Source organism: Triplophysa dalaica, chromosome 13 (assembly GCF_015846415.1).
Source record: "Triplophysa dalaica isolate WHDGS20190420 chromosome 13, ASM1584641v1, whole genome shotgun sequence".
Lineage (NCBI taxonomy): Eukaryota > Metazoa > Chordata > Actinopteri > Cypriniformes > Nemacheilidae > Triplophysa > Triplophysa dalaica.
In genome coordinates, this window is record NC_079554.1 from 20,225,785 (window position 1) to 20,231,112 (window position 5,328).

At 38.8% G+C, this 5,328-nt stretch overlaps 1 long non-coding RNA gene across 1 annotated transcript; it reads left to right on the forward strand.

The window, feature by feature from the left end:
* The first annotated feature begins 1,621 nt into the window (after nt 1–1,621).
* On the forward strand, nt 1,622–4,389 carry LOC130434749 (uncharacterized). The gene is made up of 3 exons (XR_008908707.1): nt 1,622–2,147; nt 2,846–3,068; nt 3,496–4,389. It is a non-coding gene; the product is annotated as an uncharacterized LOC130434749 (long non-coding RNA).
* The last annotated feature ends 939 nt before the right edge of the window (nt 4,390–5,328 follow it).

A 5,328-nucleotide genomic window follows, 5' to 3' on the forward strand; every position in this document is an offset into this window, starting at 1 on the left:
TATATTGTCTTGAGCAGTAGTGTGCTGTTGTTTCTGTCTGACAGTAATAATCAACAGGTGCAGTGCCGGATTGAATGGTGGGCCGCTGCCACGAGCGGAGAGGGAACACTGCGTATCCTTCATTAGATGAGCACGCTCTCTGCAGCTCGACGAGTCAGGTTGCCTTGGTGATGAGCACGTTGTCACGGATGTTTTTTTACGTTGAGTCTATATACCCGACAGTGGGAAATCACAGGTTGACTTGTTAGGCAGCTTCTGTGCCGCTAACGCTAAATAAAGTTAAAGGGAATTTGATGTGTGTGGTGGTTTGAACACACGGGAAATCATTGTTCAGGTGGTTTATTACGTTTGCATTTATGCATTTTTCAATTTTATTTTATTCAAGGCGACTTCCAAAGACATTTGTCTTAGCAGTGTGCGTGTTCCCTGGGCATCGAACAGGCCTTTTGAGCTGCTAATGGACAACCGAGCTACAGAAATGTAATTAAAAATGACTTTCATAAAGTCGAAAACCTGTTAACATAGCGTTTTAAAGTCCCTGTGAACCAGAGGTTGCGATCGTTTTTCCGTATTTAGACATATTTCTGAGTGAAATGGAATTTCAATTGAGAACAATAGTGTGCGTGGCTTTCGTCTTTCTTTGTCATGTGACTGGATTTATAAAAACAGACGTTGCATTTTGAAATGGAACTGATAGCAGACTGACAGTCGAGGGGAGGAGTTAACGGATGCTCCACCCAAGCCGTCTCATTTACGTCATTTAAGATGGATAGTGACTAAAGGGTGGAAGAGCATTTTCAGATTTTAACTGAAGATTTTGAGGGTACATGAATTTTATAATGAGAATGACCCACATTGATAAATTATTAATAATAAACGCTGCAATATTTCATGAATAAATAGGCATTGTCATTTTTTATTTCACTGGGACTTTAATGAATTTCTTTAAGTGATAATTTGCTATTTTAAAGGGCTAGTATATCCATCATTTACTCACTCTCATGTCATTCCGAGAATTTCCTCTGCAGAACACTTTCTCATTTCTCAAAATATCTTCTTTTGTGTTCCATAGAAAACAGACTTGTATACAGGTATTGAACTATATGAGAGTGAATAAATGACGACAGGATTTGTATGTTTGGTAAACTATCCCTAATACAAAACATTACTATATGTTTGTCAAGACATTTTCTCCTTATAGGGGTCAATGGGTGGTCTCTCCAATGTAGGCACAGTAAAACCTGATCCTATTATTAAAAGTAGTTTTAGAAAGGGTGTTCACCTGAACCTATCTCATATGCTTTCCAATTTGGCGTTAAACATTATTTCAACACGGTATTCTTAGCGTCTGCTGCTGACATGGCCTCAGGGCGTGAAACCAGCTTGGTCTATATAGAGCGAACTGGGTGAACAGTACAGCAGACATGTCAAGGACAATCATAGATCGCATTTAGAAACATCTGCACACAGTCAAGTAAGAACACGTAGAGAGAAGCGAGGCTACTGTGTTTTTCTATAAGGCGAGTGCATCACTTTGTGCATTTTAATGCTTGAAAATGACTCATAAATTTGGTTTTGAGAATATGAGATCTATTATTCTAATGCTGTGTTCTTTTCAAAGCGTTGCCATGAACTTGCCAACGGTTGCATTGGTTGATGCGGATGTATAATTGCAGGTGTCAATCTAAAGACCTTGCTCAGAACCCAGACGCAGTTTCACTGGGAAAGCATTAGTCCTGATAAGCTCAATGTCAACGGTGTCAAAGAACCACTGCACAATGGAGTCATTTGGCTGTTTCTCTATCTATGAGCCTTTAAGGCTCTACTGACTTTTGATGATAAATGCGACGGTAATATGTGTAAAATTATGACTGTTCTTCCAATTCTTCTGTATTCTTAGGTATGCATAAAAACACTATTGCAGTATGTTTTTGATATGTTCCGAGACCAGCCCGTCTGGTGGATGACTCATCGTGCAGATAAACCATCACTGTGGCTGGACTTCATGACGATCAGGGCTCTGTCAGGCGTGCGGGGAAGGGAATCCCGTCTGAGACGGAGCGCCTGTGTGTGCGCGGATGTTCCCGGATAGCCGACCATTATTGCGGATGAGTCATCGGCAGAAGCCCTGCTGGATGGGTGCGGAGGTGATTCACCCTGCAATACATGTGTGCGTGCTATAAAAGGATGCCCTCGGGTCTAAACCCAAAAAGATTCACGCAGCACATAGTTGGTGTTTCAGCTGAGGATTTATAAAGGCATAGGAGATTTGAGGTCACAATCTGCTTGGGGTCTTTTTGTCCTCATGGTTCATTTATTAGCATCTCCGATTACAGCGTTGCCTTTTATTTATGGGTGTTGTAATGATGTCGTACATTTTTTGTCTGCAGTGCCCACCATACGCCCTCACATAATCTGCAGCAATGTCTTGCTTTGTGCAGGAGAATGATTTATTTATTATTATAAAAAAACTACATAAGACCTCTTTCTTGCTTGCAAATATACAAACAAAGGTTCAATTCAAGGACAATGTGTCAGCTGTTGAATAGAGCTGAAATATAAGATGAAGCCGAAGAATGATTTTTAGACAACATTGGCTCTCATTGATTTCCATTCTATGAACATTGCTCAAAATATCTTCTTTTGGGTTCTTTGTAAGCGAGTCATATACAGGTTTTGAAGGTCATGAACGCAAATAAATGATGACAAAATTTAACCTACCAGGCTATTAATAGCTAGGGTCAAATATTTGCAGTGTGAACTGTTGCTACGTGTTGTCTAACCTACATGATAACAGAAGCGTATCAAAATTTTTCTTCTCATTTCTTTTCTTTTTTCCTGTTAGTTGCACTCTGCAGGCCAAACCCCTGTTATGCTTAGTAAGACTTCACCAGGCTTCTAATGATGTGCAATGGAACCGGTCCCAGTGAACCCAGCGGTCCGACCTATCAGGAAGCAATCACCAGTCTAATCAGCCATAAAGATGATGTCTCAGCATAGACAACAGGTGCCGTGGAGCTGATCTATATTCCTGCGGGACAGAATTTTCTTTCCGGAGAGAACGCCTGGTAAGCACTTCACCTTCAGACCTGATCTGAGCTCGGGAGTGATTACATTCAAATGTATTCAGAGAATCCCTGTGGGAAGGATGTACAGTGACTTAATGTCAATATAACCTGAATTCCACAAAGACCAAATTGACAGACTTGTGAAACTAAGATTAGATCGAACGAATGCTCTCCTTGTTGTGCTTTCTATTACAACTACATATTAGATCAATTGGAACATTAACAGATGAATGTAAACACTAATAGGTATTTTTTGTTTTTTTAGGTTTATATTGTTTGAAACATTTCCAGGAGACAATATTTAAAAACTGATGTTTCTCATTCCTGTTTTTTTATGAATGAGACTTCTGTATTCTTCCAGTGGGATGTCAGGAATCTACCTCCATGAAAATATATTGATCGCTGTGTATTTGTATCTCTGTTCCAGTGTCACTCTTTTTCTCTCAAGTCCCCACCAGGCAGCATAACCGATGTCCGCGTCCTGCGTCTCTCTCTGGCTGTGTTGCCATAGCAACTGCAGCGATGGGGAACACTGTGTTCCTTCCCTCTGCAAGTGGGTCACGGACAAAACGCCACGTACAGAACCGTATTGAATGGCTGGTGCTCCACACGACATTGCAAGTGACCTATATCACACTTCCAAACCGGAATCCCCGCCGGCTGCGTGACAGCCATGCATAAGTGAGAGGAGTTTGTAGCGTTTTTCCACAACTCCAAAGTGATCGAGTTGTGGAAGCAAAAAAGTTGCTGATGGTTATTTTCAGCGGCACAACAACCTCGTTCAGGGTATGAATTAAGAGGCATGAGAAGCGAGTCGGAATGTGTGGAGATTATCTGAAAGATAGACCCAAAGAGATCCAAACTGCCTTCAGGGTACAGCTGGGATAATTTAAAGAAAAAATGCTAAATATGCAGCAGCTTCAATTGTAAGATAATGGTCGGACTATAACATTTGGGATGCATTGCGTGTTGTTAAGTGATTTAAAGGAGTTTATTTAAAATTTATTAATTTCTCAATCATGTCAGATTAGTAAAACAGTTTTTGCAACATCAATTTTTATTGTGACTGGGATTGTCAAGCCCCCCCCCCAAAAAAAGAACACAGGCGTAAGAGTCTAAATGACCACAGAAGCAGTTGAATGTATTATTGACTTGGCAGTTTTAGTGGTGTGGATGTGATTTTCCCTCAAAACTTAGAAGTAGACAACCATCTGTTTATGAACCATCTGTTTATATTTGATTAAACTCCTGTCGATAGAGTCCTATCGAAACAATGCTTCACATGCTTTGAAACCTTAAAGGAACAGTTTAACCCCCAAATAAAAATTCTGTAATCGTTTACTCACCCCCAATTTGTTCCAATTCTGTATACATTTCTTTGTTCTGATGAACCCAGAGAAAGATATTTGGAAGAATGCTTGTAACCAAAAATTCTCGGTCACCATTGACTACAATAGTAGGAAACATTGCTTTATACATTTCTTTGTTCTGTTGAGCACAAAAGAAGATATTTTGAAGAATTTTGGATTTGAAGGATTTGTATTTTGGTGAACTGTCCCTTTAAGCGAGACATCAACAGAGATTGACATTAGCATGGAATTACCCCCTACATTTGTAACATATAAATATATAAATGTACAGCATATATACACACTGTATATATTAGGGCTGTCAAATGATTAATCGCGATTAATAGCATTCAGGTTAAAAGTTTGTGTTACATAATATATGTCGTTGTACAGTGCATATTAGCTTTGTGTTATATATAAATGTAAAATGAATATACATATACATGAATATATATATAAATATAAAAATGAATAAACGTTTATATGTAATTTAAGTTATCGGTAAATATAAATCTCAAAATTGTATTAAATATATATACATTTATGTGTATGGTTTTGTTTTTATAAATACAAAATTTATATGCACAATACACGGACACATATTATGTAAATAAACTTTTATTCTGGATGCGATTAAACGTTTGACAGCCCTACATATATATTGCTTTTAGGATGCTGTTTACACTGCACTGATCTTCAAAAATGTCTACCTTCGAGAACCACTGAAGACTTAAGTCGAGCATACATTTGGAAGTGACATAAGGGTGAGCATATGAGTGCATTTTCATTTTCGTCTGAACTTTTGCTTCTAGCTTCATAGTGAAAACAAAATTGTGTTGAAAAGACAAAAATAAGTCACAGCAGAGGAGATCTCAGCATGGAACTGACATAAGACGGACACGCCCGTAGAG